The sequence below is a fragment of the Symphalangus syndactylus genome, chromosome 2 (assembly GCF_028878055.3).
Source record: "Symphalangus syndactylus isolate Jambi chromosome 2, NHGRI_mSymSyn1-v2.1_pri, whole genome shotgun sequence".
NCBI lineage: Eukaryota > Metazoa > Chordata > Mammalia > Primates > Hylobatidae > Symphalangus > Symphalangus syndactylus.
The window spans coordinates 111,482,210-111,497,748 of NC_072424.2; the positions used below are offsets into that span (position 1 = coordinate 111,482,210).

The following is a 15,539-nucleotide window of genomic DNA, read 5'->3' on the forward strand; positions in this document are numbered from 1 at the left end:
ACAAGAAGAGCTAACTATCCTAAATATATATGCACCCAACACAGGAGCACCCAGATTCATAAAGCAAGTCCTGAGTAACCTACAAAGAGACTTAGACTCCAACACAATAATAATGGGACATTTTAACACCCCACTGTCAACATTAGACAGATCAACGAGACAGAAAGTTCACAAGGATACCCAGGAATTTAACTCAGCTCTGCACCAAGCAGACCTAATAGGCATCTACAGAACTCTCCACCCCAAATCAACAGAATATACATTTTTTTTCAGCACCACACCACACCTATTCCAAAATTGACCACATAGTTGGAAGTAAAGCTCTCCTCAGCAAATGTAAAAGAACAGAAATTATAACAAACTGTCTCTCAGACCACAGTGCAATCAAACTAGAACTCGGGATTAAGAAACTCACTCAAAACCGCTCAACTACATGGAAACTACATTCAACCTGCTCCTGAATGACTACTGGGTTCATAACGAAATGAAAGCAGAAATAAAGATGTTCTTTGAAACCAGTGAGAACAAAGACACAACATACCAGAATCTCTGGGACACATTCAAAGCAGTGTGTAGAAGGAAATTTATAGCACTAAATGCCCACAAAAGAAAGCAGGAAAGATCCAAAATTGACACCCTAACATCACAATTAAAAGAACTAGAAAAGCAAGTGCAAACACATTCAAAAGCTAGCAGAAGGCAAGAAATAACTAAAATCAGAGCAGAACTGAAGGAAACAGAGACACAAAAAACCCTTCAAAAAATTAATGAATCCAGGAGCTGGTTTTTTGAAAAGATCAACAAAATTGATAGACCGCTAGCAAGACTAATAAAGAAGAAAAGAGAGAAGAATCAAATAGATGCAATAAAAAATGAAAAAGGGGATATCACCACCGATTCCACAGAAATACAATCTACCATCAGAGAATACTACAAACACCTCTACGCGAATAGAAAATCTAGAAGAAATGGATAAATTCCTTCACAAATACACCCTCCCAAGACTAAACCAGGAAGAAGTTGAATCTCTGAATAGACCAATAACAGGCTGAAATTGTGGCAATAATCAATAGCTTACCAACCAAAAAGAGTCCAGGACCTGATGGATTCACAGCTGAATTCTACCAGAGGTACAAGGAAGAACTGGTACCATTCCTTCTGAAACTATTCTAATCAATAGAAGAAGAGGGAATCCTCCCTAACACTTTTTATGAGGCCAGCATCATCCTGATACCAAAGCCTGGCAGAGACACAACCAAAAAAGAGAATTTCAGATCAATATCCTTGATGAACATTGATGCAAAAATCCTCAATAAAATACTGGCAGACCGAATCCAGCAGCACATCAAAAAGCTTATCCACCATGATCAAGTGGGCTTCATCCCTGGGATGCAAGGCTGGTTCAACATACGCAAATCAATAAATGTAATCCAGCATATCAACAGAACCAAAGACAAAAACCGCATGATTATCTCTATAGATGCAGAAAAGGCCTTTGACAAAATTCAACAACCTTCATGCTAAAAACTCTCAATAAATTAGGTATTGATGGGACGTATCTCAAAATCATAAGAGCTATCTATGACAAACCCACAGCCAATATCATACTGAATGGGCAAAAACTGGAAGCATTCCCTCTGAAAACTGGCACAAGACAGGGATGCCCTCTCTCACCACTCCTTTTCAACATAGTGTTGGAAGTTCTGGCCAGGGTAATCAGGCAGGACAAGGAAATAAAGGGTATTCAATTAGGAAAAGAGGAAGTCAAACTGTCCCCGTTTGCAGATGACATGATTGTATACCTAGAAAACCACATTGTCTCAGCCCAAAATCTCCTCAAGCTGATAACCAACTTCAGCAAAGTCTTAGGATACAAAATCAATGTACAAAAATCACAAGCATTCTTGTACACCAATCACAGACAAACAGAGAGCCAAATCATGAGTGAACTCCCATTTACAATTGCTTCAAAGAGAATAAAATACCTAGGAATCCAACTTACAAGGGATGTGAAGCACCTCTTCAAGGAGAACTACAAACCACTGCTCAATGAAATCAAAGAGGATACAAGCAAATGGAAGAACATTCCATGCTCATGGGTTGGAAGAATCAATATCGTGAAAATGGCCATACTGCCCAAGGTAATTTACAGATTCAATGCCATCCCCATCAAGCTACCAATGACTTTCTTCATAGAATTGGAAAAAACTACTTTAAAGCTCATATGGAACCAAAAAAGAGCCCACATCGCCAAGTCAATCCTAAGCCAAAAGAACAAAGCTGGAGGCATCATGCTACCTGACTTCAAACTATACTACAAGGCTACAGTAACCAAAACAGCATGGTACTGGTACCAAAACAGAGACATAGATCAATGGAACAGAACAGAGCCCTCAGAAATAATGCCACATATATACAACTATCTGATCTTTGACAAGCCTGACAAAAACAAGCAACGGGGAAAGGATTCCCTATTTAATAAATGGTGCTGGGCAATACCATTCAGGACAAAGGCATAGGCAACGACTTCATGTCTAAAACATCAAAAGCAATGGCAACAAAAGCCAAAATTGACAAATGGGATCTAATTAAACTAAAGAGCTTCTGCACAGCAAAAGAAACTACCATCAGAGTGAACAGGCAACCTATAGAATGGGAGAAAATTTTTGCAACCTACTCATCTGACAAAGAGCTAATATCCAGAATCTACAATGAACTCAAACAAATTTACAAGAAAAAAACAAACAACCCATCAAAAAGTGGGCAAAGGACATGAACAGACACTTCTCAAAAGAAGACATTTATGCAGCCAAAAAACACATGAAAAAATGCTCATCATCACTGGCCATCAGAGAAATGCAAATCAAAACCACAGTGAGATACCATCTCACACCAGTTAGAATGGCCATCATTAAAGTCAGAAAACAACAGGTGCTGGAGAGGATGTGCAGAAATAGAAACACTTTTACACTGTTGGTGGGACTGTAAACTAGTTCAACCATTGTGGAAGTCAGTGTGGCGATTCCTCAGGGATCTAGAACTAGAAATACCATTTGACCCAGCCATCCCACTACTGGGTATATACCCAAAGGATTATAAATCATGCTGCTATAAAGACACAAGCAGACGTATGTTTATTGCGGCACTATTCACAATAGCAAAGAGTTGGAACCAACCCAAATGTCCAACAACGATAGACTGGATTAAGAAAATGTGGCACATATACACCATGGAATACTATGCAGCCATAAAAAAGGATGAGTTCATGTCCTTTGTAGGGACATGGATGAAACTGGAAACCATCATTCTCAGTAAACTATCACAAGGACAAAAAACCAAACACCGCATGTTCTCACTCATAGGTGGGAATTGAACAATGAGAACTCATGGACACAGGAAGGGGAACATCACACTCCGGTGACTGTTGTGGGGTGGGGGTAGGGAGGAGGGACAACATTAGGAGATATATCTAATGCTAAATGACGAGTTAATGGGTGCATCACACCAACATGGCACATGGATACATATGTAACAAACCTGCACATTGTGCACATGTACCCTAAAACTTAAAGTATAATAATAATAATAAAAATAAAGTTTAATAGAAACAATAAAAACACTAACGTTAACATTACAAAAAAAAAAGAATAACACAAGGTATATAATTAATTTTCACAGAAGAAAGGTCTAAAGATCAATAATCTGCATTTCACCTAAAGAACAATAAAAGGGGGGAAATTAAACTCAAAATAAGTAGTAGGAAGGAAATACTAAATATAAAATCAGAAATCAAATAGTTTATATCTCTAAATGCCTATTTTGGGGGATTCATTCTTAATGACCTAAAGAAATTCTTTACCCTTTGACTGAATTAAAAACCTTACCAAATTCATGTGATTTTAGCTACTGGAGACTACCAAGTTCATTACAGATGAAGTCTAAACTACCTATCATAAAAGCATGTAAATTACCTAGAATAGCCAAAGCTATTTTTAAAAGAAGAATAAAGTTGGAGGACTTAAACTATCAGATTTTAAGACATGTTACAAATATAAAGCTCTAGTGTTAATATTATATTTAGTATTAATATAAAGCTCTAATAATAAAGTATGGCAGTGGTATAAGGGCATAGATAAAGAACAGGCATACAAATTTTAAAAGAAGATTTCAGAATAAAATATACATATATAGTTGAAATTTAAGTATTTATACCATGGAATACTATACCGCCATAAAAAAGAATAAGATCATATCCTTTGCAGAGGCATAGATGGACCTGGAGGCCATTATCTTTAGCAAACTAACAAAGAAACAGAAAATCAAATACTGCTTGTTCTCATTTATAAGTGGGAGCTAAATGATAAGAACACATGGAAACATAGAGATGAACAACACACACTGGGGGCTTTTGGAGGGTGGAGGATGGGAGGAGGGAGAGAATCAGAAAAAATAACTAATGAGTACTAGGCTTAATACCTGGGTGACAAAATAATCTGTATGACAAAATAATCTGTATAACAAACCCCCATGACATAAGTTTGCCTATGTAACAAACATGCACTTGTACCCCTGAACTTAAAAGTTAAAAAAATAAGTATTTACTAGTTATTAATTATCAATTTTCAATATGTATATTCTACTTTGGACTCTCTTCCATTAATTTCTACATATTATATATATATATGTGTGTACACATATATATAAAGTGTGTATATGTATGTATATATACTTAATTTTCAACAAAGAATATAGGACATGCGAATGTGAAAACGAATGTCTTTTCAATAAATGCTGTTGGAACCACTGGATATTCATAAGAAAATAAATGAATCTAGACCCTTAATTGATACTATACACGAAAATTAACTCAAAAGGAATCAGACTTATATGTAAAAGTCAAAACTATAAAACTTTTAGACGAAAACAAATCCAAAATCTTTGTGACCTTGAAGTAGCCAAAGTTTTCTGAAATAGGATACAAAAAGTATGAACCCTTTAAAAATGTTGACAAATTGGATTTATATAAAAATTTAAAATATTTGCTCTTTGGAGAATGCAAGAAAATAAAATACAAGATACAGAATAGGGAAAAAACGTTTCCAATAAATGTGTCATACAGACAAGACATCAGGTTTAACAAATAAAAAAAAGAACATCCACACATCCAGGGGTACACATGCAGGTTTGTTCCATTCGCATTTTGGATACACAACAAATGATTTTTTGAGCCTAAGTTTGTCCCATGTAATATTTGGACCATATATTTACTGACACATTATTCGTTGTTTATCTGAAAGTCAAAGGGAACTGGTTGTCCTGTACTTTATCTGGCAATCCTGCTTACAAACAATGAGTATTCAGAATATATAAAGAACTCTTGATGTGATTAGAAGACAAGCAACCCAACAGAAATTGCGCAGGGGATATGAAGCCAATGATATGCTTAGATGCTGTTAGTGGTGGAGATGAACAGTTCTAAAACCACTTTGGGAAACAATTTGCCAGTCTATTATCAAGTTAAACTTATACTAGTCATATGACTTCGTAATTTCACTCCTAAGAATTTACCCAAGAGAAATGAAAATATATGTATTCACAAAGACTAGTAGACCAATGTTTACAGCAACTTTATTCATAAATGTCAAAAACTAGAAACAACCTAAATGTCCATCAATGAGTAAGTAGATAAACAAATTGTGGTATATTGATACAACTGACTATCACAAAAAGAAACTACTACTCACGTACACAACGTGAACAAATCTCAAAAATATGCTGTGCCAAAAAAGCCAACCACAAAAGAGTCACATTATATTAATTATATTGACCCCTCCTTCCCCACAAGAAAAACAATCTAACCTAAGGTGAGGCAAAGCAAAGTCATGGTTATCTGGGTTGGGGAGTGAGAGTAGGAATGAGAGGCAGAGGTGAGATCGAGGCACAAAGAGCACAAGGGAAGTTTTGGGAGTGATGGAATGGCTTCACATTGTGTGATAGTCACACAATTGCTCAAATCAATCAAAACTCATCAAAATGTAATATAAAATATTTGCCTGTTTTCCTATAAAAATTATATCTTAATGAAGATGATCAAGAAATAAAGATGTATGTCATAAGTCATTGTAATAATCAGGAAAATAAATATCTTTCAAATCAGTAGAAGAAAATTTTATTTAGCCAAAGAAATGGAGAAAGGTGAAAATACAGAAAATAAATTCGAGCACAGTGGTGCACACCTGTAATCCCAGCTTCTTTGGAGGCTGAGGTGGGAGGATCACTTGAGTCCAGGAGCTCCAGACTAGTCTGAGCAATATAGTGAGACCTCATCTCTAAAAAAAGTGTTTTGTTTTTTTTTTAATTTGCCAGGTGCAGGCTATTTCCAGCTGCTGGGCTGAGGTGGGAGGATCACTTAAGCCCAGGAGTTCAAGGTTACAGTGAGCTGTGATCATGCCACTGTACTGCAGCCTGGGTGACAGAACAAAACTCTGTTTCTGAAATAAAAAGCATAGAAAATATAGAAAAGAAAGTATGGTAAATAAAAACTGTGAAATGAAATTACAGAAATAAATTTCTACAGTGTGATAAGTGAGTTCATCAAAACTCACTTGGCTTATCAGGAAAATTTGATATAGTTGAACCAGTTCCTTCTAGGACACTGCAATCTTCCAATTTTCCTTCTACTTTATTAACCTGTCCTTAATCACTTGTACTGATTTCACCTCATCTCCATAGTTTCTGAATATTCTAATACTCCAGATCTCAAACCTTGAACCTTTCCTCTTCACTGCACTCATTCATTCTGTGATATCATTCTACCCCAAGGCTTTAAATACCATCTACAAGCTAACAACTCTTAAATGTCCATCTTCGGCAACTTTCCATTGAGCCCTCAACTTGTGTGTCTAAACTGCCTGCTCATTAGTTTCTTCTGAATGTCTAATTAGAATCTCAAACTTAGCACATACTGAGCAAAACCAAAACCCGACCTCTATCCTCCTCTCAGACCCACTCTTCTTGCTGTCTCTTGCTGATATTGGCAACTCTCTCCTGTTGCTTAGGAAAACTAAGATCCTTGAAGTCATCTTTGCCTCTGCTTCCTCTCACAACACATCCAATCCATCATCCAATCCAAGCTTTCCAGCTCTGCCTTCAAAATACATTCAGAATTTCATCACTTCTCAGCACCTTCATGTGAGCACACTGGTCCAAGCCATCACCTTTCCTTGCCTGTATTATTATTTTATCAATCATCACTACTTCTACCCTCTAGAATTCATTCTCAACAACAACAAAAAAAAATAGAATCTGCTAAAATGTAAGTGAGATCACAGCAATCCTCTGCTCTAAATTCTGCACTGGCTTCCAATCACAATAAAGTCCTTACTTGGTTGTACAAGACCATACGCATTCTGGCCTCTCCTGCCTTCTCTGCATTCATCTCTTACCACTCATCATTCAGTTATTCAATTCCAGGCACACTGGCCACTTCTGTGTTCCTCTAGTTCACATCTGGGTTTGGGCAATAGTTTTTTCTTCTCCCTAAAATTCTCTTTCCTCAACTGGACCCTGATTCACTTTATTACCTCTTTCAGGTCTTTGCTCAAATCCCACCTTATCAAAGAGGACTTTTCTGATCAGTGTCCTCCTCTCACTACTTTCACTTTCCTACTTTATTTTTCTTTATAACATTTATCATATTACTATATATTTTACTTAAGCATTTTGGTGGGGCTGTATGCCCCACCTACCACACACATTCCACAGAGCAAGGATTCTTATCTGTGATCAATGACTGACACACAGTAGGCATTCAGGAAGTATTTACTGAATATATGAATGACTTTGCCTAAAAGCAGAGACATTCAAAATTGGAATTTAAAAGATTCAGCGATATTTTCAACAAACACACACTAAAAACTAATATAGAATACTTAAAGGAATAAAAAAGATATACCATAAAAATATGCATCAAAAGAAAACTTGGCTTCAATTTAAGATGGTAAACATTATAAAGCACTGAGATGGATACTCTTACAAGTAAAATAAGTAACTGATCAAAAAGTTTTAATTATCCTGAATAAATATGCACGTAACCATGTAACTTCAAAATATAAAAAGGAAAAACTGAAATAACTATGGAGAGATATAGGCAGAACAACAACAGAATTACCAATATTAATGAATATTTATCTTGATTATTAAAGTGAATAAAAAATAAATGAAAATGTAAATATGAGTACCATGATTACAAAGCTCATAGTAATAAAAAGATTTCCTGAAATATTTATAAAAATTTCATGCTCTGGGCCACAAATAATCCCAGGGATTCAAACTCAAAGAAACTAAATTCTCTAATCATAATACAATAAAAAATAAATAAAAACCATTAACAGTAAAAAAAAAAAAAATCAGAAAAAATACACCAGAAAACAATGTACTTTATGAGTAAAGATTCAATACAGGATGCAGAAACACACTGAGTTACAGAATGACGATTTATTATAGAAATTAAGCCTCATTGTAGGAGGAAGTGGGGAAGCAAATTTCCAAGAGGAAAGTTTGGAGACCAGAGGAGCCCCCAGTCAATCACTCTGAGAAGCCTAGCATATTTTGCCATCTAAATCAGACTGGAACGGGAAGACTCCTGAAAAGGGCTATGAGAAGCTGTCCTTTTATGTTGCTAACACCTCTCTGGTTTTGCTCCTAAGAATCTGGTGATGGATCTGGGATTGCTATTAGTCAATAGGGTCAGCAGTTTGGAAGAGCTGGACGTGAAGCAGACAATACTGAAGATAAGCTGGAACCCGATGCCACCTCTGTGTCTCTTTGTCACTGCAACTAAGCACAATAACTGTCAGATCATAATGACCACTCCTCACTTCAGCTTTCCAAATCTCACACAAACTCCTCTTTTGACCAACTCTAGACAATATGGAAACATACAGGGAAAGGAATTCTGAGAAACATAGTTCCAATCTGACCAAGCTGACACAGTGCAAAGTACCACAGACACCATTCATTATAGTAACAAAAACAAAGAAACAAATGAAATTTAGGAATGAATCTAAAAAGAATGCACAAGGACTTCATGGATAATGGTTAAAGTTTAATTTCAGAACATAAAAAAATAAGATAAAATAAGAATAAAATCTCAATAAATGAAGAAAAGATTACTATGTTCATGGATGGAGCAACTTAACCAAATAAAGATAATGATCTTGCTCCAAATTTATCTACAAATTCTTTACACTCCTGTATTAGCCCATTCTCACATTGTTATAAATAACTAACTGAGACTGGATAATTTATGAAGAAAAGAGGTTTAATTGACTAACAGTTCCTCAGGCTGTACAGGCAGCATGGCTGGGAGGCCTCAGGAAACTTACAGTCATGGCAGAAAGGCAAAGGGAAAGCAAGCATGTGTTCACATGTCAGAAAGGGGAACAGAGCAAAGGGGAAAGTACTACACACTTTTAAACAACCAGATCTCATGAGAACTCACTCACTATCATGAGAACAGTAAGGGGGAAATGTGCCCACATGATCCGATTACCTCACATCAGGTGTATCCTCCAACACTGAAGATCACAATTTAACATGAGATTTGGGTGAGGACACAGAGCAAAACCACATCAACTCCCAATCAAAATTCAAAATGAATATTTTAAAAACCCTGACATACGTTTACCAACAACTGTGGAAATAACTATTCAAAAAAGAGCTGAGTCAATTTTGATAAGGAAGAACAAATAGGAGGGACTCCAGCCTAGCCTATGAGATGTTAAGATTCACTACAAAGCCATAATAATAAAAACAGTATGATATCAATAGAGGAATTGACAAATAGATCAGTGAAACAGAATAGAATGCTTGCCAACAGGCCAATGTATTTATGGAGACGTTCTACATGCTAAATATTATACTATAAATCGTTGAGAAAAATGGATTGCATAGTTGAGGGGTTGGGAAAATTGGAGCTTATTTTTTGGAAAAAAAAGTTGGATTTCAATCTTAAAACATATGGCAAATATGAATTTGAGATAAATTAAGTACTTAAATGTGAAAGGTAAATCTGTAAAGTTTAAAAAGAAGAATAATGCCTTTGAAACCTTTAGAACTTGATGCTAAAAACATGAACTCTACCTTGAAAAAAAGACATATTTATTAATTCATTGCAATTACCTTTTTCAGTTCAACAAAACATACTACATACGAGGTTAATATGTGAATGACAGATTAGTAGAATATATTTATAAATATCTAAAACTGATGAAGCATTAGTATCTAGAATATTTAAGGAACTCTTGCAAATGAAAAATAAAAAGCAAGAAATGAAAAAGAAAACAAATGATATAAATTGGCAGTAAAAACATTCAGTATGTAGAGATATTAGCCTCACTCAACATCAGATAAAAATAAAATAATAATGAGATACCACTTTATGCCAAGAGATTGTAAGATTTAGGAAGGTGGAAACAGAAATTTCATTCACTGCAGGTGGGAGCCTACCTACAGAGCAATTTCTGTCCATCTGATGACCCAGGATTCCCAATCAGGGGTATACACCTGAAAGAACTGAACAAAGATATGCATTATGGCACCAATTGGGAGCATCTTAAGTGTTCATAACCAGGAAACGTGGAAGGGTATTTGGTAGATGTATACCTTGTAGTGTTATGTATCAATTAGAAATAAAACCAATAAATGTATACATAACATATGAATAGCTCTTAAAAAGCATTATGTCGACTATTCTGAAAAAAAATAAGCAAGTTTGGGTGTTTTTGTTTTTGTTTGAGATGGAGTCTCGCTCTGTCATCAAGGCTGGAGTGCAGTGGTGCAATCTTGGCTCACTGCAACCTCTGCCTCCTGGGTTCAAGCAATTCTTCTGCCTCAGCTCCCTGAGTAGCTGGGATTACAGGCACTTGCCACCAGGCCTGGCTAATTTTTGTATTTTCAGTAGAGACGGAGTTTCACCATGTTGGCCAGACTGGTCTCTAATTCCTGACTTCATGATCTGCCCACCTCTGCCTCTCAAAGTGCTGGGACTACAGGTGTGAGCCACCGTGCCCAGCCTTGTTTTTGTTTTTGAGAGAGAGTCTTGCTCTGTCATCCAGGCTGGAGTGCAGTGGCGTATCTCGGAGTCAACCTCTGCCTCCCAGGTTCAAGCAACTGTCTTGCCTCAGCCTCCTACATAGCTGGGATTACAGGCTTGTGCCACCAGGCCTGGCTAATTTTTGTATTTTTAGTAGAAGAAGGTGTTTCGCCGTGTTGGCCAGGCTGGTCTCGAACTCCTGACCTGAGGTGATCCACCCACCTCAGCCTCCCACAGTGTTGGCATTACAGGCTTGAGTCATTGTGCCTGGCCCAAGAATAAGCAAGTTCTATAGCACAATGCTACTGTAAATATAAAACCCATATATACCAAAGCAATAAATATATTATAAGAATACACAAATCTAAAATGTATACATCTATCATAACAGCATATTGCACCCCATAAATATATACAATTATCTCTTGATTAAAAATTAAATTATTAAAAAGGTACATATATATCCAAAGATATAGATCATGCACTACATGCTGGTCTAAGGAAATATAAAATAAAACAACATAGAAACCCCTATGGACTGAGGATGAGAGTGTGCCATGAACTGAGAAAGATGGTTAATGCAATTATATACTCTCTGAGAACTGAAAGAAAAAAATTAATGAAGTGTTCCCAATGAGTGTACTTTTTCTTTTCAGTTCTCCAAGGATACAAAGATGAATGGATGAGGGTGGCTCTGTTCAGTTGGAGTACATTTAAGAAGATGAGGCATCTCCCTCGTGGTAAAGGAATTCAAGGAATGTGTGAAATATTTCCTTCTTTTTAAGAATACACAGTTATTTGGGGCTGAGATATACCATGGAACTTGAGTAAGACCCATGTATTCATACCAAATGTATGCCAAAGGATAAAAATACAGAATAAAGATGTACAATCCATGTTCATGGTAGTGTGGGTGATCACTTGTTTGCCCTGAGAGGCCCAGAAACTTGCTAAGAAGTTGGCTACGTATCAAAGACTACTTGGGAACCACCCCAGGCTTCCCTTTTAGGTATAACTAAACAACCACTTACATAAATTTATATGTGAATGAGTTTATCTAAATGAATATGCTTTTGTCAAGTGGAAATAAACATATTCAATTGTGAGTACAATTAGACTTTTTTTATATGTGTTGCAGGTTAACCCTGAGTGAGCCTTGGCACAAAAGTTTTTCAATATTTGATGAGGAAAGACTGAAAAGGAACTAGGCTCAAATTCAAGTAAACTAATCTTGGCTGAATGTTGATAAACAATTGTAGGGCTATTCAAGCCCAAATAAGCATGACTTTAGGGAGTATACGATTGTGAAGCCATTATGTGACTATTCTGTCAGGTTCCTAGGGCCATGCATGCTTCAAGAGTTAGAGTTGAAATTCCCCTCAAGGTAAAGAAAATTCTCATTGACATCATCCTAAGAATAGGTCAATATAGAAGCATACAATCTTTGCCCAAGACATACACAAAAATGGAAAGACCTCACATATTAATGGGTTGGACGAATTAATACTGTTAAAATGGCCATACTACCCAAAGGAATCTACAGATTTAATGCAATCCTTATCAAAATACCAATGTCATTCTTCACAGGAGTAGAAAAAACAATCTTAAAAATCCATATGGAACCACAAAAAACCCTAAATAGCTAAAGCAATTCTGAGCAAAAAGAACAAAACTAGCATCATCACACTACCTAACTTCAAAATACACTACAAAACAATAGCAACCAAAACAGCATGGTGCTGAGATAAAAACAGACACATAGACCAATGGAACAGAATAGAGAACTCAGAAATAAATTCATGTATTTACAGTCAACTGATTTTTGACAATGGCACCAAGAACATACATGGGAGAAAGGACCACCTCTTTAATACATTGTGCTAAGAAAACTGAATATTCACATACAGAAGAATGAAACTGGACCCCTGTCTCTCACCATAAACAAAAACCAACTCGAAGTGGATTAAAGATTTAAAATGTAAGACCTGAAACTACAAAACGATTAGAAGAAAACATAGGGAAAATATTTTGGCAGTCATTGGACTCAATATCTTCCTATACTTAATATGTTATTTTTCCCTGGCTATTTCATTTTTTTCTACTGGCTTTTTTCCCTGGCTTTGTCAGTTTTTATGTAGTGTTGAGCAGTGTGTGATGTGCCCAGGGATGATTTGCTTTTTATTCTGTGTGCATTGTGTTGAGCTTCTTAAATGTGTAAATTTGGGACATTTTTCAGCTATTATATATTTTTGACCTCATCCTTTCTCTCTATGTCCTTCTGTAACTCCAATTACACATATTCTAGACCTTCAACATTGTTGCACAGGTTCCTGAGAAACTAGTCAGTCAATGTTTTTCTCTCTGTTCTTCACATTTGGATATTTGTTATTGATCTATCTTAAAATGTACTGGATCTTTCCTCTATTGCTTTGAATCTGTTGTTAAGCTCAATTAGTAATTTTTTTCCTTCAGTTATTGTATCTTTAGCTCTACAGTTTCCATGTGATTCCTTAATAGTCTAATTATCCACTGAAAATTCTTATCTTTTCACTCATTGTGAACACACTTTTGTTTATGTCCCTGAGCATAGTTATAATAGCTACTTTAAAATCCTTCTCAGAGGGTGATGTCACCAAGATGACAGACTAGTAAGCTTCAGTTCCCCACAGAGACACTGACATAACTGTAACAATATATGCACAAGGATACCTTTGTGAGAACTCTAGGGACCAGTTGAAAAGCTACAATACTCAAGCCAACATCAAATCAAGAAGTGATCCCAGTGAAAGAGGTAGGAAAATTCATTGCCTTTTATGCACCCATATTTGACCCTCCCCTACCCAGCATAGAGGTGCAACTGGAAGAAATATTTCATACTAGGGCTCCTCCCTAAGGACAGAAACAAAAGAATGGACTGTGCACCCAGTCTTCTCGCTTGTCTAGGAGCTGCAAAGGGACTGCCTGACTTGAAGTGCTCATGGGACTAGCAGCATAGTTTGGAAGCCACTGAAAACAGAGATGAGTACTGCAGCATGTTACAGCTACAGTTTTGTAGGCATATGCTGGGGAGCAAGAGATTACAGCCTTCTGAGAAGAAGCAGGGGAAAGCTGTTTAGGGAATTTAAGACAGCTAAAAGCATATGCACAGCTCAGAGAAGACACATCTCTGGAAAATGTTTCAGAGGTCCTAGAACCTCTAGCAGGGCTGAGAGGTGAAGGTCTTCCCCTGCATAAAGCCATCCCATAATGACTGGGAGAGGTGGTTGTTTTTTCTAATGCCCTAATTTCAACAAAAGATTACAAAGTAGACAAAGAAACAGGTAAAGATAGCCCGATTAAAGGAACAATGTAAAACTGGAAAAAACCTACCCTAAAGAAATACAGATTTATAGTTGGCTGACAAATAATTGAAAATAACTCTTTTAAAATCCTTGTCACCAAATTTCAAAACATGGTTGAACTAAGCCTCAGGGTTTATCTCCATTAATTGTCTTTTCTCTTGAGAATGGGTCACATTTTTCTGATTCCTTATATGGTAAGTAACTTTGGATTTTGTCTTGGGCATGGATAATGTTATATCGCAAAGATTCAAGGTTATGTCAAAAATCCTCTAAAGAGGATTTTTTTGTTTGTTTGTGTAACAGGTAATTAGCTTGGTTGAATCCAAACCACAAATGACAGCTCAAAACCCTATTCAGTTATTTCATCCTTAGTTGAGCATCTTTGAATCTGTCTCACACATACACAGTCCAGGAGTCAGTCAGTGATTTGGGAAGAATTTATGCACAGAATTAGGTGTACTCTCTGGCTCTCTTCTTTCCAGGATTTTCTCCTCATTCTTTTATTTTCCAACACCTGTGGTTGCCATAGACTTTGGCTTCTGATTCTTAAATCCAGAAATACTGTGGGTTTTCTATTGCAGTTTTAGCCACCCAGTGCAGCACTATCTTTGGTCTGCCCTCAGGCTAAAGGCCACATAAAATGGGCAGCTCACCCATGTGGCTCCCGTCTTCCCAGTGCTGACTACTCTCCCACATGTCTGCTTTTGTTCACTCATCAGTGCCTTCAGATTGTTGCTGTTGCTGTTAAATGTGTATTTCTTTCAGAGTTTACAGTTATTATCTGTGAAAAGACATAGTCCAATTGGAGTTTACTCAACCATACTAGAAGTGGAAATCTGAGATGATGTGCTATAAAGTACTAAAGAGAGGCACCATATACCCCGCCACATGAGGCTTCTGTGTTGGTATCAGTATTGACCACCTGTACAGGACAGTTCCGTATAGTAAACAAGAAATTTTCCAGGGGCTGATGGCACCACAGATGACAAGGAGGATGGACCTGAAGGGTCCATCCATGAGAAAAACTTGAAGGGTCTGGTCCTGAGAATTTGGGAAGCAGTGTCTCAATAAATTCCTAATATTAACTAGAGAACACCTTAACA

The 15,539-nt window shown here is 36.7% G+C and overlaps 2 long non-coding RNA genes across 4 annotated transcripts in view; one reads left to right on the forward strand and one right to left on the reverse strand.

The window, feature by feature from the left end:
• The window catches only part of LOC134735619 (uncharacterized), a 50,578-nt gene extending 38,613 nt beyond the window's left edge, over positions 1–11,965 (forward strand). For both annotated transcript variants that reach the window (XR_010118898.1, XR_010118899.1), the window contains one exon: positions 11,752–11,965. This is a non-coding gene — a long non-coding RNA (uncharacterized lncRNA). The remainder of the gene's footprint in view (positions 1–11,751) is intronic.
• The window catches only part of LOC134735620 (uncharacterized), a 334,319-nt gene that overhangs the window by 154,341 nt on the left and 164,439 nt on the right, over positions 1–15,539 (reverse strand). The gene's annotated exons all lie outside the window — the stretch shown is intronic.